Below are 18,540 nucleotides of genomic sequence, written 5' to 3' on the forward strand. Positions count from 1 at the left end.
GCAAAAATATTTCAAAGGGGACAGGATTTTCAAAAACTTGGCTTTGCCTTAAGAGCCAAATCGACTCACCATGCTCTTAAAGACTTGTGGCACATATGGCTTTGAGCACTTCTGAAAATTTGCCTGTGGAGGTGGATCCTGAGAACCTGAAAAATTATCCTTGAGCTCTTTGGAAGTTCTGGCTACATTTTAGACAAATGCCTATTCTATGATCTCTTGCCCTTTGATATACCAAAGTTTCTCATTGTTATTTGATGAACTGCTTGCTGACAGATATTTATTAGTTTTTAGCTGACTTTAAAAAAAAATAAGGGATGAGGGGAATCCTGGATTTTGTAGAGATGTGGCTAAACTATAGATGGAAAATAAAACAGCCAGCCAAGCAATCAATGAAATTTCTCAGGTTCTTGAGATAATCCAGAGTGTATGGTGCAACTGCAGGCCTGGAGAGACTTTCTCACACTCCAATCTTTAGTTGCATCGAGGTTTCAAGGTTTTATCAATGTTACTGAGAAATGTTTGCATAGCCTTTTCTACCAGCAAGGGGGAAGAAATTACAGCAAAATTTAGTGTTGATGCAGAGATTGGTTAAGGCACTTTGGAAAGTATTTTACAGGTAAGTACCATAACTATCCCACTGCAGAATAAGGTTTTTTTCTGATAAAAGAAACTATAAGGTTTGTAACATGTGTAGTGGGATGTATCAAATATTTCACAAAAAGCGGATTTCAAGTATCACCTACAATGGCTGTAATAATCAAATTTATTGTAGCAGACATTTATTAAGGTTTCTGGATTACATTCGTGTTTTTCAGGTATACTTTTGACACATCATACCTATTTTTCATCCTGATAGCACAAATGTTAAACTGAGCATCCTTTTCCAACATACCATCCTCTGAAGGGCATTCTAAAGTGAGTGCACAGAATACACATTCCTGTGTATTCGACTGACAGTTTAAATCTTGTGGCTTCCCTGCATTTCTGAACATATATCAGACAAAATGTAATCTGGTGTAAATTCAGATTGGATCAGCAGAGATATCTTGGCTGGACTGGAAGTGTCCTAGGTGAAACTATAAGGCTACCTTTATATACCTGGGCTGTATTATACCCCCAACTGTTACATGCGCCCTGCCAGACTGTCTGGAAGAACACTGTTGAATTCTTTTTCACCCATATATTGAAATGGGTCTTTTCTTTTTTTGAACATATGCCTCTCTTTCTGTACTCACAGATGTTAAATTTACAAGAGTAGTAATTATTTACAGGACTAGGTGGTTAACTTGCTCTTGTTCCAACCACCAGTGCTATCCTGACTAATCTTTGAAGTATTTAATTCTGCATTCCACTACTCTAATAACCTTTGAAAATACTTTTTGCTATCTATCAGATAATAGCATATAGTAGGAATTATTTTAGATCTTGAGTGGATGATTAATTCTCTGCTCTTCAATGTGGTGTGGAGGGTAGACTTCTTCAGTGCATTTCTCAAAATTACATTAAAGTAGTTTCTGAGCAATAGAAGTGGCAGAATTGGGCCATGGGTGCAGTGATCCAAGCTACATAATAGAAGACAACATGAATGCTTTGTTTTTAGAAGTTGTTTGCTTATTCCCCCTTGCCTCTTTTCAAAGATTATCCAAGAGATGTTTAACTATACCAGCAAGGTAAAGATATGATTGCATAATAGATACGGTTTAGGATGAGTTTTAATCTGTACTGAATCTTCTTACTAAATAATGAATGATATGTAGCTGATGGAAGAGATACAGGAGAGAAAGAGCAGCTGGTGTTTTGACTGATTCTATGATACTGTAATTATATTTCTAAATCATTGCCAGGTGTTTTAACAATTCTAGCTAGGATTTATTTTATGTGGATGTAAATAAATAGTGATTGTGGTTAATTTTCCTGTTTCCTGAAATAAGACTTTATAGGTGTCAGTGAAAACAGTGTGATTGAGACCTAGAAAAACATAGGAGAGTGGATTATTGGAACTCTGCAGCAAAAGTAATGGGGTGCTTGAGAGGTTGACTGGGTAGCAAGGGGTGATTTAGAGATTTAGCAGGTTATTTTAGTCCATCAAAGGGTCTGTATTTGTCTTAGTAAGCACATGAAAGCTACGAAGTGACCAAACTTAGGGCATGAGCCCATGGTGCAGAAGATGACTGGCATTAGCATGGGTGCATATTGTATGGGTAAGTCATTAATCAATTGAAAAATGCCTTGCAGATTGATGACAGAAGCTAAGCAGCAGGGAATAAAGGTGGGGGGAAATCAAAACAAACAGATTAGATGTAATTAAAGAGCAAGGGAGAAGAGATTAGCATACAAATTTTTTGACTCACCTGCCTGAGAGCTTGACCGGCATCATGCTCCATTAGTTACTGAGCTACACCAGCAAAGGGAACAGAAGCAACAAATCTGGTCTGGATTTAAGTTTGTGGTTAAGGGTGACTGGCTGAGTGAAAGTTCCTGACTGGCAGCAGAGAGAGGCTTCTGCCAGGGATGAGGAGGTAATGAATGCACAGCCAAACCTAAAGCAGCATCCAGGGACCCTGGACAGTGTGAGTGGGGTACAGTAGGCAGGAAAGGATTTTCAGCTGAAAATAGCACACATGTCAGTTTTAGGAGATCTTAATTTTTGTATTCTTAAGGGTTTATCTTGATTTAAATTAGATATTTATTTTAATTTACGTAAGTCAGATAGCATTGGGAATAAAATGTTATTACTTACTGCCAAATAATTTTATTTAACACTGGTTGCCTCCACTGAAAGCATGGAAGTAAATGGGAAAGTAACAATCTTGTTCAATCCACAATGGGAAAGGCTTGAGATTTTTGTGAAATGTGGTCATATTTTCTATTTCATACAATGATTTTTTGTTTTGTTTTGTTTTGTTTAAAATATCCTCTAAAGCCATATGAGATCGTAACAAATCTCATAATGTTCCATTTAAGTCTCTATGACAATGGTTATTGTGCAATTTGCATTTCAACATACAGTTATGCTCTCTGGACTTGAGCCCTACTGGAACATGATCAACCTCAGGATAAACAACAAAGAGAGGATATAATTATATGTACTCACAGGAGATGAAAATTAAAACTGTTTTCCAGTTTATAGATGTCAAAGGGGCTTGAGTCAGTTAGAAAAATCATCTTTCACCTACGTTATGGCAGTTAATTTTAAAGTGAGAGATGGTCACCTAGTGCAACTTCTTAAACAGTTGTGCTTCTTTCAGTGATAAGCAAAAGTATTACATCTTTTCTCTGCTGCAGTGCCTACCAGCGGAAACCAGTCCTTGCCAAAATCCATAAAGCCTTGTGCCTTATCCTCCTCTAAATCCCTCCTCAAAACCTTTTTCTGCTGTGATGCTCATGAACCACTCCCATCAGTTAGGCAAGTAGTGAGCTGTATTGAAGTCTGTTTGCTTTACAACTGTAAAGCAGTCTTTCCAATCCACTCCCACCTTGTTCATATCTTTCATCCATTGCTTTTATCCTGTCCGATAAGAACCCTGTTAGATCTGTGATGCAGGAACTCTTTCTTATTATTGTTTGCAAAATACATAATTAAATGGAATCCTTTCATTTGGAGTTTTTAGGTGCAACTATAATATAAACTGTAAATAATAACTTTGTGAGATTATCATTATCTCTAGCCCAAAAATCTCAAAATAAGGCTTCATTAGTAGGTGATGTGCAGTGCACTAGGGTGCCAAAACAGAATCTCAGCACCAGACAAATCCTGCCCACTCGCGTGGAGGAACATTAATAGATTTGTGGAACTGTGAATGTGTAAGTCTGTACAGCCTGTTCTCAAAACACCATCCAGACTGGGAAGTTAGAACGAAAAGTATTTCCATTTTAAGCTATTTTGTAATATGCAGCAAAATATTCTGCACAAACTTAGGTCTGTTTTATTGGTTTTCTGGTTGACCACCTGTGCCCAAAGAGCCTCCCACATTACCAGAGCTTAGGAATAAAGTGTAACCTGAGATTCCTCACACTGGGGCCATAATAGCATATCTTGTCCTGCTGTGAAAAGCATTTCATCACGGTAGTTAAACCTTACAGGAGAGGTTACAGGTGAAAAGTGTTGGGTTATTTCTGTGTGACTGGCCTTTTAGCATGCCAACATGGTTGTGATATTGATAATTAAGTCAAAACTGGCAATGAAAATGAATACCCAGGGCATCACTAAGCCAGAAGGAGAACACTGTGTCTTTTGAGAAGTCTGTGTAACTGGTCATACCTGTTCTAAAATGAGCACATTCTTTGAAAAGCATTAAAGGAAACTGACCTTACCTTAGTACCTAATCATAATAAATGACAGACTGAGTTAATTATTACTTGGCAATTCTTTATTTAAACTTTGTACTAAGATTCATTTGCAGTATATTCTTTCATGCAGAACATAAAAGATGTAATTGTGTGCAGAGTGGGAGTGGTGTTTCCCTAGGTCAAGTAAGGAATAATTCCTTCGTATATTTACCCTGAATGAAAAATACCTGCACTCTGTACTTCAGTATCCCAGTTTATGGGACTGCTTCTAGTAATTGTTTGCACAAATTGAGGACAGTCACTTTCCTAATGCTCGGGTGTCACTTTTCTTCTTAGACTGGTAGAAGGGAGCAAGATACTGATGTGTTTGCACAGTGCAGCAGAAACTAGGTAAACCCTTCAACACCTGGTCCTCATCCCTCCCCACTTCACATGTCAGTATTTCTAAATTAGCTGGCCTGATCACTCCATCTCACAGTCTTGTAGGACCTAGTAAAAAGTCAGGGCCCAGACTTTGCCCCCAGGCCATGGATTAGCCATCCCCAGGGATAAAACAAAGTAATTTTTGCTGAACCTTTATACTCAGTGGGCTGAAGCTGGCCTTCTGCCTTAAGAAGCCTGTTGACACTGTCTCACTGGATCATTTTGCTGACCCAAAATATCTGTGTAGCTTTTGTATGTGTCCCACACGTGTAGTTGTTGCACCAAGAAATTTTTGTGAATTAATGCAGGTATAGGACACGTGAAATGAGACATGAGCAATTAAAGCAGACGTCATGTTGGAAAACATTAATGTAATTTTCTGAAAATAATGCAGACTCGTGAGAAAGGGGGAATACTAGCAATTACTCTAGGGTTTTCTTCTGCAAAGCAGGATTCTTCTTTTTATTTAATTGTCCTCTTACCCCCTCCCTGGCTCTCCCACCCTCCAAATAACAAGCTTCACCTCCCTCCCTCCTCCAACCCCCCAAAATAAAAACCAAAAGGCAACCCTTTAAAAACTCCTGAACCTAATTTCCCTGGATAACCATCAGGTTTCTACCAAAATCAAAAGGATCCTGTTGAGATTGAGATAATTCAATGCCAAACTTGTAAATAATTCTCAGCCAGGCATGGAAGACTTCTTCCAGCTTATTGCTCCTCAAAACTTCTACTTTTACTCCCATCTTTGAGGGCTCCTCCTACAGCTCACAGTTGTATTTTGAGCTCAAAGCCCTTGGCCTTTCCTTACCTTGGAAGCTGGTGGCAGGCTGGTAGTGTCTCCCTGCGCTTGTTTTTATTATAGCATGAAGCTTACCCTGCACGAGGAAGGGTGATTGAGCTGAGTCAACATCAACACGAAGGTTAACAATGCAAGTCAAACCAAATCACTTCAGTCATGGCTAGCTGATGTTTGTCAGTAGTATCTGGGTCCATACAGGTGAATTAGAGAACACCAACAACAGCCTAGACTTAATTCATTCAACTTTAGAAGTTTCCATAGAGAGGGAAAAGGAAGAAAAGTAATTGCCTTTGCTCCGGGGGATCAGGAGTGATGTGTTAGCTGCACTATATACATAGAAATAAGCTGCGAAAGTTGTCTCTGGACATCCTGTGGGAGACTGGAACCACAAAGCTGCTAACAGACACTTTAATTAGTGCTAAAGTTTACTAGCCCTCAGGGCAACTTCCTTTAGTAGCCCTTCTCTGCAAGTACTTTGGGTTCACCAGCTCAGTTCTCTGGGAGTCTCTGCACTGTGGAGCTCTCATCTCAGAAGGGTCCAAGGTGTGAGGCTATATCACAGAGGAATGCAACCAATTACAGAGGAAGGAAACTTGTTTTTCCAACGTGGGGAAAATGGATGGTGTGCCACCGAGTGCACATTGTTTCATCACAGAGCCACTGTTTTTTTCTGTTATCAAATACTTTTATAAAGTAAACGTGTTTCTAAGCTCTACAATTTTTCTGCCCTTTAGATACTCCTGTTGTAAGTTCTTCACCTTGTATTTTTCCTAGTGTTTTCTTCATATGTGTGTTTCTTAATGTCCCCTTGGCATCTAAAGTCTTTGTCCTATTTGACTTTTTCAGAAGGTTTCATTTTTCCTTCTTTCTTTTTTTCTCCTTAGTCTCTGTTCCATATTCCTCTCCCTTTCCCCCAGTATTACATTTATTTATTAACTGCACTTAAGCTGCCTCAGTTGACCACAACTGACCTTCTACCATGAGGACATATTATACTGGTCACAATCTACAAAGCATAGCAGAAAGGAATTTTATCCTCTTTTCGCAGATAAGGGAAATATGGCTCTGGCCAGTTAGTGTCTTGACCTAACCCATGAAAGGAAACCAGATGCTTTTGGGGTTGAGATCTTTAGGATAGAAAAGAAGATTTCAGTTGGAAGGGACAGAAAATGATTATCTAGTCTAACTGCCTGACCACTTTCACGGCTGACCAGAAGTAAAAATCTGTTATTAGGGAAAGTGCCTACATTATTAGGGAAAATCCCAAATGCCTCTGAAATACTGACAGGTTTGGGACACTAACGAACTCTTCAGAAAGCCTGTTCCAATATTTGACTATCCTCTCAGTAAAGAAATGCTTTGCAATGTCAAGTAAGGGTTTTTCTCCCCTGACACTGCTTTGAGCCTGTCCCTTCTGTCCTATCACTCAATACCAGAGAAGAGATCAGCAATTGCCTCTCACTTTCCCTTCTTAAAAAGTTGTAAAGACCAAGGGGAACACAGCTCAGCTTCCTTTTCTCCCCAATAGATCAAGCCAAAGACTTAGTTTCTTGCTATATGACATTCCTTCCAGCCCTTTCATCAGCTTTTTTGCCCTTCTCTGGGTACATTCAAGTACTTTCACATCCTTCTTAAATTGTAGGCCCCAGAACTGCTCACAGTGAGCAGAGTGAGGCTGTACCAAAGCTGCATAAAGTGGGCTGATCACCTCTTTTGACCATCTTCGATGCTTTTTGGTGCACCTCAGGTTGGAATTTGACCTCTGGGCTGTCAGGGCACACTGCTGACTTCTGCTGAGGTGCTGCCAAGCAGCACTTCCAGATCCCTGCTACTCTCCAGCCATCTTCTCCCAATTTATACTTGTGCTCAGTGTTCCTCCATCCCAGGTGCAGAAAACCAGCATTTGTACTTGATAAATCTCCTCCCATTAATGGTAGCTAATGCACCAGTCTATTCAGACCCCTCTGTGAGCCCTCTTGTCTTTCAAACCAGCCAACAGCATCTCCCAGTTTGGTGCTGTCAGCAAACCTGCTAACGATGCATTCAACTCCTGCATCCAGACCATGGATACAAACGTGGAGCAAGACTGATCCTAGAGCTGAACCCCAAGGAATGCTGCTGGTGAATGGTTGCCAGGCAGATGAAGCCCCATTCACTACACCCCTGTGGGCCATGCCCTTCAGCCAGATCTTGTCCCAGCACACTGTGTAACTCCTCAACCCACAGCTGGTCAACTTGTCCAGAACGATACTGAGAGGGACAGTATCAAAAGCCTTGGGGAAAATCCAGAAAACCCAGACTGCTCATGGGTCCCACTGATACAAGGCTATCAGCTTTATTTTTTTTTTTTTTAACCACACCCTCTGTGTACACTTTCTTCTCTCTTTTGTACTTTTCCAGAGCGAACAGCACTAACCCTGGCCACTTTGCTGAGTGGATACCCTTCCACCCATTCAGTAGCAATGATCTCAGGTTACAGGATGTTTCATCAAATACAGAACACCTGTATTGCATAATTCAAGCAAGTTGAACAGTACACCCATCTTGAAAAAACACTAGACACACAAGTTAATTGCATAGTTGCTGTGGAAAAAAACTTCCACTAAAATTAATTATTTAGTAGTAACTATGCTGTGACTCTATCAGCAATGGCAGTAACTTGTATGTTTAACTTAAGATAACATGTTCACTGCTTGCTATTTTCCAGTATCATGTAACTGACTGGTGTTTAAACATTTTAAAATGACATTTTGGAGGAATGCTTGCACAAAAAATCCCAAGCTCACCCAGCAAGAAAATGTTACTCCCACTGTTACTCTCTAAACATTACTGACAACTCTTATCGTAACTTATTTAAAAATAAATGGAAAAAAATAGGGTGAGTACCCTTGTTTAATTTTACCCATGAACTGCTGTAGGGCAATAGGGAAGGGTGCACAACTGGGGGAAAAGGAGGAAGAAGAGAGGTACTTGATTGACATGTATAAATGAAGATCAAACAGTCTTTTTAGTTTTGTTGTCCTCTTGTGAGGCAAATTATTTGGTTGAGGACAGGTTTTTTGAGTTACATGGTGAAATTTATGCTCTATCTCATTTACAAAGCAAAAGGACTATTGTCATTTTACTCTGGGTGACATTAACTCTCCAAACCTCAACTTCTAGTTTTGAGAGCAAGATAGAATCAGTTTAATTTAATGGGAGTGGAAATGAAATATGCAGTAGATCTAATAATTAGATTTGAAGTTTCTAATATGGAAATGAATATTTAGCTGATAAGAGAAAATTTGATCTTTAGGCTTTCTAAAAATTAAAGAAAGAACCATTTTTTTGTCTATTCTCTCAAAAGAAATTTTGAATGAATAGGCTCAAATCAGTGGATTTTAGGTTTTATGGTTACATGTTAACAGAAAAAAACATGTTCAAGTCTACATAAGGGTCACCATCAAAATAAAGGAGGGTATGAATAAGAGGTTGTTTATTCAAATCCTAAATGTATGCTTGTATTCCAAAAAAAAAAAAACAAACCACACCAAACCAACTTACCTGTATTAATTAGCTTCTTTTAGAATAGAAGACTCCACCAGTTACAATGATGCTGTTACACGGGTATAACAAACTCCTGTCCTTTCATACCACACAAAGGGGCTTTTTCTCCTTTTATTTCTGGTGAACTTAACCCCTTTCTAGTCAGAACAATGCAGCATTTAACACTGTAACATTGCCACATTCACAGAGGCACCATATACCTGTGCTACTGCATTATCTTGAAAGTGCATTTACTCATTTTTACATATGTCAGCAGTTGGAATTGGGCCTGATATCTTCTTTCCTGGGTGTCTGGAAGATTGGGATTCAGTGTCTGGAGTGCTAATGTAATAGAGGTCTTGCAGGAATAGTATCTACTAGAAGTTCACAGCAGCTGTTTTTCTGTCTGTATTTTGTTAAGATGCTTCATTATTAATGGAAATTCTAAGGGAGTTGTTATCCTATATTAACACATAACAAGAGATTTCAATCTATTATTGAGTCATAATAGCTACTGGCACAGTGTTTTTTTGAGTAGTAACTGGTTGGAGAGCAACTTCTGGACATGTTCCTGCAGCAACACCCACTCTTCTAGGGAAAAGGATTATCAATGCAAATCACAGGGGTGTGTTTATTAAAGGTTACTAATTTGAAAAATGAAGAATTTGCTGAGATGAATGATTGTACCAAAGGAAGATTATAAGAAACATGGAAAGCAAAAGAGGTTTTTGTTAAAAGGGTGGCCTGGAATCTGTAATTGCTCATTTCTTTAGACATATTCTAAAGTTGCCTGTTCAAACCTCCATTTCAAGATCAAGGACTTTTCTCAAGCTTCTTAAGTATTTGTATTAGAGAGACCTAATCCATATGTTCTTTTCCTTGTGGTCTAAATTTCTTCTGGAACTGTGTACAATAATTAAAAACCTTGAATAACCAACCATGTACATTAAACCTGAACCCTTTCAGTAACCAAAATCTTGATAAGTCTTTGGAGGGTGTGAGCACATCTGGGTCAGGCTCTGAATGAAATGTTTTTCGTAACTGACACAGAAAAGAAGCTTTTACAATTCAATTTTAGATAAATGACAGTAACTCAAAAATCATCAGTACAGAGTACACTGTGATTCCTTCTGCTGCTGGAGGGTCTTCATTTCTGCATCTCTCATGACAAAAGTTTTGCTGAGTGACAGTGCTTCAGCTTCCTTCTCCTTACTCATCTTCCTCTAGCTCAAGCTAAAAAAATAAAACCTGACAAGTAGGACAGAGATTCAAGCACCTATCTATAGACTGAACACAGAATAGAACTGAAGACTCCCCTGTCCCATATAAATACCTATTGGTTGCTTGAGGTTTCATAGGCACTCACTGCTGTCTCTTTCTTAGCCAGTGAATGATTTCACAACATTTTCAGACAAAAGGAATGAGAGTGCTCCCATCAAATTTAGAATAACTAAAGTTTTAGCTCTCGGCTTGAGATGGGAGAAACTTGGTTGTACCTCCTCATTACGAAAGGGTACCAGGTTTTCATAATTCTGAATAACTGCCTTGGATACAACTTAATGGAACTGGTACTTCCTTCTACTCAGGGAAAAAAAAAATCCCTGGTTACATTCTAGTCAAAGACAGTGCTTAGTCATCCACTTTAGGAATGGATTCTAGGTTGAGATTTCTCAAATAGGAGGAGGCTGCTATTCTGCTCTGTTCAGTCTAATACCCAGATATGGCTCAAGATTAAAGACGTACTGTTGCTCTCGTGTGCTACTGGTTTCTTATTTTACTTCACATGCAGCTTGCATTTTAAAAATGTAAATTTTCTTCTGCTTTTGAATACAAAATTTTTACAAGGCAGTTCATTACAGGTATCAAAACCCTCCTTTTTCTGGATAGCACTTTCAAGCTATAAATGCTTGAAAGATGCATAAGGGAGAACAAAACATTTACAGAGCTTAGGTAAATCACAGAAGAGTCAAACTCCTGGTATTACCTCTCTGAACAGGAATTGATTTGAAACCAACTTTGAAATCACAACTTTTTCTTTGTGCTGGTTTTGGCTGGGATAAAGTTAATTTTCCTGATGGTCCTTGGTATGGCCACATGTTTTGGATTTGTGCTGGAAACACTGCTGATGATGGAGGGGTGTTTTTTGTTATTGCTCAGCATTGTTCCATAGAACTGAGGCCTCCTTGCCCCACCCCAGCAGTGAGGAGGCTGGGGGTGCACAAGGAGCCGGGAGGGGACACAGCCTGCACAGCTGACCCCAGATGACTGAAGACATATCCCATGCCATATGGTGTCCTGGTCAGTGCAAAAATCTGGGGAAAGAAGGAAGAGGAGGGATACGTTCAGATGGATGGGATTTTTCTTCTCAAGTCACCGTTCTCTGTGATGGAGTCCTGCTTTCCTGGGGATAGCTCGACACTGCCCATGGGAAGTGATGAATTAATTCCTTGGTTTGCTTCACTTGTGCATGTAGCTTTTTCTTTCCCTATTGGATTGTCTTCATCTGAATGCTTGGATTTTATGTTTTTCCCTTCCTGATTCTCTTCCCCAGCTCACCAGGGAAGAGTAAGGAAGTGGCTGTGTGGGGCTTGGTCTGGGATTAAACCACAACAGGAATTTAGAGCTCCTCTAAGAAGTCAAGTGTTGAAGTTATAGTTTGGAGAAGGATGTTGTGATTTATACTGCTCTTGTGCTCTTGAATCTGAATTGACTAAATATTTTAGGTAATCCCAAGAGCCTGTTTGGGCTATAGAAGCTAATTCCCAATGACATCTGCAAATCCTGAGGAAGTGTTTTATCTCCTGCTCCTGAAATCACTGTCTGTGCTCAGCCCCTCAAGGAGGGTGTTCAAGAGTTCTGCAAGGAAGTCTTCAGTTGCTTACATTATTCTTCATCTTGGTGAAATTATCTCTGGCCTGATCTTAACCTTTTTAATATTTCAGTCTTTCTAGTCAATATAAAAGGTATAGGAAATGGTGATAATTTTCTTTATAGATTGAATTAGTCCATCTAATTAATTAGTTATACCCAAAAGTACATTTTCATTGCAGAGACGGCAAGGTATAAAAATACAATTTATGAAACTATCCTGACTTAAACCTCTCCTGGATAACAGCACTTTAGTGATCCCTGCTGTATTATTTTTAATTTCTGGGGTTTTAACACGAATTACTTATGGCTTTTGGCATGACCCTTCCTGTTCATCTGCACCCTATTCCTCTGTTTGGGAATCTTGTGCTCATGGTGGATTTTTTTTTTTTTTACCATGTACGAATATTCTGTACTCCTTCTTACATGCTGAAGCAGTTCTCATGTGTGGGTACTTCTTCTTTGAAGAAGTCTTTGTAGAACTGTCCCCTGTGTTGTTAGGATCAATTCTGGATATGGTAAGAGGGAAAAAAAATCAGAGACTGGTAAAAATGGGTAAAGCAGATTGGAATCCTGCAGAGCTTTGGAGGATTTCTGGAAAGTGAAGCTGTGAGTGGCCTATCATTAATAATAAAGGAAATAATAAAAGTAGTTTTGGGATTTTTTTTTCGCCCCCAGAGATTAAGCCTTCTGATAAATTTCTTCATATCAATTTCTGCATAGATTTCCAAATGCACAGGACGATGATAAGGAAAAGCTCATGTCTTGCATAATGCTGCTATATGGCACAATGCCACAACTTTGCTCTCAGTGTTTCAGCTTGGGAACCTTTATCAAGTTAGAGTTAAACATAGGCTATATTTTATGGAGAGACATTTAATATAGCTGGAATTACTGTCTTCAGTCCGTTGTCTCCCTATGGGAACAGGTTGCAATGTATTGTCATTTTGTTTTCTTTGATAATTCATTTTGTGCAATGTGAGTTTCAAGTTACACCGAGGGTTATACTCAGGTTACACTTATTGTCTATTCAATCAGCCTTTGTCCCTTCTGGTTTGAGTGGAATTAGTTCCTACTTTTCAGTATTGGATAGTTTTGCTTTTGCCTTTTCAAAAATTTAGTAAGAATCTGTGCTTTGTGACCTACTTAAAACGCCTAGACCTTCTTTTTCGTATATAATAGTCTTCCTAACTGAGGACTAGAAGTTTTAAACAGGATATCTTAATGTAGGTTAGTATACAACCCTTTTATTAATAATATTTAAATGTTCAGGCCGCTAGAGGTCTGCTGTTTTAATCATAGCTATAGTAAATCATGGTACAATTTTCTAGTGGAGTGAAAGTGTTAGTCTTTAAACTGAAATGGACAGTGGTCATCATACTATTTGTTTGCTTATCTGCTAATGTTGCTACCACTGCTACTAGATGCTTTTTTATTTTGGTGTCTGAGACCTAATTATATTCTCTCTTCTTGCCTTTACTACAATTAAATAATTTGATATCATAATGTTTGCTCTTTCCTCACTTGAAACATTACTCCCCTCTGGTGCTATGGCTGAAGGCTTGGTAGCCTGAGCTGTCCCTGAAATGCTACTGAATGTGTTCTCCTCCCTTGGTTGCTTTTCAGAAACAGCAGCTTCCCCCTTGCTACACCTACACATCTCTTTGTATCCCCATTTGTTTTAACCGTGGCAACCAAGCAGGACAGCAGCCTTGAGATTTTTCTGCCTTTTTTTTTTTTTTCCTGGCAATTGGACTTCTGGGTTCAAATAACTTACTCATCCAAGCAGAGTAAAAAAAAATCATAAAAAACCCAAAACAAACAAAAAAACCCACCACCACAAAAAAAAAACAAAACACCACACCACAAAAAACCCCCCCAAAACAAACAAAAAAACGCCCCAGCAAAACCTTGCAGGTACCACTACAGCACTCTAGCCATAAGCCTCTAAGCATGTTTACCTGGAGGAAGTACCAGGTGGCAAGTGTGACAAATTCTTTACTTTGGCAATGAGATTCTCCAAGTAAAACTTCAAGCATACACCTGAATTTAAAATGGAAATCAGGAACCTCAAGCCCTAAGTATTAATCTGTTCAGAAACAGCACTGGTAGGTGCCATGAGTTTTCATTGCTAATGTGGTTTCTTTCGAGGCCCTTCTGCTAAACTCCTATGTGGACACTTCTTTATTTATATACAAGTTGAAAAAAGTACCTGCATTAAGAAATCTCATTGGTTTTGCCTATGTTTCTCATAGGTGTAGTCCTGAATCCCTGCTTTTGTGGTGCATGCAATATTTCTGAAGTTATCATAACCTGAAGGCGAGGGCATCAAATAAAATGATGACCCAAGAAGATGCTGCAGCTTGATTTTGAACACGTGACAGAAATCATAAAAGCAATAATTTTTTTATTGTATTAATTAAGTTGCAGGGACTGTTAAGTTAAACTTAAAATAACCCTTTTAAAAGTTGTTGAGGATAATGAATTACCCAGGAGGAGTTAGAGCCTGCTGCTGCCAACTAAAGTGCTTGGAGACTCAAGATAGAAGTGAACGATAAGAAGCAGCTTTCATGCATTCAAATAAATTACATGTTGGGCTTGGCTTAATCCTGGCAGCAGAATGATCTCAGGGGTTTTCCCTACATTATCTTGGCCTATGATTATGCAAATATCCTTTTAATGTAGCGACTTCTTAACAGGAAATTAGTCTCATACTTGCTCATATGCTCTTGCAATCAACAGACACTTGCTTGCAAAATCCTAGTGTGTCTGAGATACAAAAGGCACATTAACTGTTTTAAGTACCAAAATTTTGCAAACAGACAATAACAGGACATGCCCAGATATGTCAGGGATGTAGCAGATGAATCAGGAAAGAGGTGTTTGCTAACACAAAAATATTCCTGGGTTTGAAAGTTCAACCAGAATGCAAATGGTACTAAGTATACATTTGGTTTCAAAGACTGTAAGGAAAAGATCAGAAGGAAGAAAATCTTACAGAAAAGCAGGATTAAAACTGAATAAAACACGTGAATGAGACAAAACGTAAAGACCAAAGAAATGGAATCATCCATGTTAAGTGCCCGGCAACCTGCTGAGCTGAGGTAATGCGCAGTCATCATACGCACGTACTCCTTATTGCAGTGTTCCCAGGAACTGCCCTGAAATGGGGACTGTCAGGGTAACCTGCTTTGTCGGGAGAACAGGAACTGAAAAACGACATCATAAAACAGAGGTTTCATCTGGAAAGACAGAGAGCTGATATCGTTTGAGAAGGGAGGAATTGGAGTCACAAAAATTATGCTGTACTACTTTTGGTAGTCTTAATGTATGTTCGAGTAACCAGGACAGCTCAGTTCCTGATTTTTCAAGTTTGTAAATTCCTTCTAGGTGAAATCAAGTTATGTAACCTTTTTCTGAACTACAAGTTTCAAGTATGGAAAAAAAAATACCAGTTAGGTATTTGATATCAAACTGGGATGCAGCAGTGATAAGTTGGCAGCTTGTACTCAAGGTGACCCCTCTGTTTTTTTCTTTTTTACTCCTGATTGAAATAAAGACAGCTACATCCTTGGAGTTAAGAGGGGAGCCTAACAAAATTAATCCCTAACTTTCCAATGGGATTTAGGGTAGTGTCTGATTCATTCAAGGTCTTTTGAAACTCCCATCAAAGTGAACTGTTCAAGGCATGACCCTAAGGTAACAGTTCAATCAGCCACAAATCTAGACTTCCAACCCTTTGTTTTAAATATAAGACCTATTCTTTCTTCTATATCCAGTGTATTCTGTTCGTATGAACCAGAAATTACCATTAGAGAAACTGAAGCTAATCTGATACTCATTAAGGAGTGAGAATTTATGCTTAACTACTTAAATAAATTCTTGTTGATCTGGTTTCTGGAGATTAACCTGTAATTTTATCTGTCATAGATGGGAGAAACTTGCTAGTCCAACAGCACAGTATCTTAAACAACCCAACACACATTTTTAAGTACAGACAGAGTTTGTTGATGCTACTCAGAGTATATGAACTTCCATGATTGCCCATTCAGACAAACATGCTCAGTCCATTTTTTGTACTGAGCATTAGGCACTCACTGGTTTTCTTTGACTGCTCTAGCAAAAACTAGCTGATGCTAGATTAAGTCTGAAGACTCTAGAAAAATTAAAAAAAAAAAAATTGGAATTGTTTTTGATTTAATAGATTAAAATCCTAAGAAATGGGCAATGGCTGTGGTTCTACTAGAGGTTTCACCTCTAAAATAATTTTGCAATGGTCCACTCAGTATATGCTGAAAGCTCTGCACTCATATTTAGCAGAAATACAACCCCGTGCTAATCAAGTCAACCAAAAGCCAGATTTTAATAACCACCCATTATATGCAGCAAAACCTTGAGCAGTACCAGGACAAATGCCTGAGAGTTCTTTTGCAGACTCAAGGACTTAGAAATTTACTCTTTTAAAAATCAGCTCAGGTAGCATTCTTTTGGAGTAACGTTAAGCCTTTAACATCAAGGCAACTTGAAATTTAAGCAAACGTCCAGCTCCATGAGGGCTTAGATTAGATGGTAGAAAAGTGCAATCACAGGCTCCTCTACATGCTGTTACAAAAGTCTGTCTCGGCTCAGAGGGCTGTCCTTGGACAGAACCTGGCTCTGTAAGGCACAATTTCTATTTCATCTAACAGGTAGGAAAACAAAACAAAAACAAAGCCTGCAAGGGTTCACCTCCTCTTAGAACAAAACTTAAATACAAAGTGGCCTGAAAAATGAAGCATTTTCAGAGGTTTTTTAACTATTTTGAAATCAGGAAGGACTAATATCAAACTATCCATTTTCTTCTACTCCTCAGTATGAGAGTAATCCATCAAGAGTGTTTCAGGGATCCTTTTTTCCAATTTGCCATCTTTTGTAAAATAGCAAAAAATCATTACAAACTTGTTTGCCAAAATGTGCGGCAAAAAAAAAACAATTTAGAAGAAGGCTACTGATTTATTTGTAATGTTCCACCAGTCAGAGGGCTTTTTTTAATGTTAATTTTTAAATTATAATTTCAGAGTTGAAGAGGACGCCAATTGTTCAGGCATTACAGCATTCACAACAGAATATATACTGGCATCATAACTGCTTACGGTAAGTCAAGAGTTCTATCTCTTTAACATTTCAAGATCCTGTATTCTGCAATTTTATTTCCTTCTTGGAAAGCAAGCAGGATGTTTGCTAGGAAGTTGCTTTTATTGAGAAACGTTAGAACTTACTTAGCTTTTTGGATGAGCCATTTAAATGGGAATTATGTCATTTTGCCATAAGCCTATCTGGTGATACTAAACCTAGATAATCAGCTTTGATGGAGATCAAGTCTTTGCTGCAAACATAGAAAAATTCCTAGCTGGCTTATAAGCCTACTATTCACATCAGGAAAAGAGATAGACTTAAAAATTATGTGAGTTAAGAAGCTTTGAATCGTATGAGACATTTTCTTATTTTTGTTCTACATAATCGGAGCTGAACGGCAAGAGCTTTCTGAGCACTTCAGAAAACAATAATCATTTCACAGGGTTATAAAGCCACCAGAGTTGTGAAGGCAGTAATTTCTGTGATGAGGGTTCATATGAGAAGACATGAGAAGGGCGCATTTAACTAATTTCCAAATCACTGAATGGGACTCTGAATATCTAGGAATCTTGTATGAAAGAATTTAACTACTGCTGTAGAAATGCAATGATTTAGGGATTTCAGAAAGGCTACAGAGTGGCAAATTGTAGCCGCATGAGAAAGTGAATATTGTAACTAACACAACCCCAGAGGAATATATTTGGCAAAAAATATCTTTCCTCATGAGTGTTCTTTTATGGTTTGCCATTATATATGCAAAGCAAAAAAACATTAAATGCAAAATGTTCTTTATCCTTATAAAACATCAGTATCACGGAATGATACAATTATCACCTATTCTGACATCATCATCAGAATTCCACATAAAATTATTTTTTGCAGAAACCAGGTGGTTTTAATAAAGAATTAAAGGCCACAATGAATAGATGGCAACTAGATTTCAAGACTAACTGGATTGTCACATGTAGAAATGCTTTTATTGCTACAACCACAGGGAAGAAAAGCTGAGAGAATTACAGTCTGCTTTCCCTTCAGGCCAGTTGCACCTCTCAAGTCTTGAACACGCTTCAGAGATATTTTATGCTTAAGTGAAGCACTATGTCCAAAGTCAGTCTCTGGTCCAAAAATAGCATCTTCACACAAGTTCTTACTGCAATCTACATACACTCAGAAGCTGTGGAATCGTTGCAAAGTATTTGCTGCAGACAAACAAGTGTCTAATAATGAAAAAACATATCAATAAACATAGAGCCAACAACCTGCAGTTACTTAGTGATAATCATTATTTCACAATAACCAAGGTCTCCCTAAGGGTTAAAGGTTGCACACCGCAGGCACTGAGCTACTCACAAGAGGGAAGGGCAAACATGCCTAAGGTACACAAAATACTGACCTTAATTGTCATCCTCAGGAAAAGGGGGAAGTGGTGTCTGCCATCTCCTCTTGCCCTGGCTCTGGTTCTCTTTGGACCCACCTTGGACTTGATTCAGTGTTTTTACCAGTGGCTTATTAGGAAATAA

At 38.6% G+C, this 18,540-nt stretch overlaps 1 long non-coding RNA gene across 1 annotated transcript in view; it reads left to right on the forward strand.

Moving 5' to 3' along the window:
- Window positions 1–18,540, forward strand: part of LOC136292307 (uncharacterized) — a 56,766-nt gene that overhangs the window by 28,320 nt on the left and 9,906 nt on the right. Inside the window, exon 2 of the long non-coding RNA XR_010721880.1 lies at window positions 16,963–17,038. This is a non-coding gene — a long non-coding RNA (uncharacterized lncRNA). The remainder of the gene's footprint in view (window positions 1–16,962; window positions 17,039–18,540) is intronic.

Source organism: Chamaea fasciata, unplaced genomic scaffold (assembly GCF_029207755.1).
Source record: "Chamaea fasciata isolate MVZ Bird 193981 ecotype frontalis unplaced genomic scaffold, bChaFas1.0.hap1 SCAF_7, whole genome shotgun sequence".
NCBI lineage: Eukaryota > Metazoa > Chordata > Aves > Passeriformes > Sylviidae > Chamaea > Chamaea fasciata.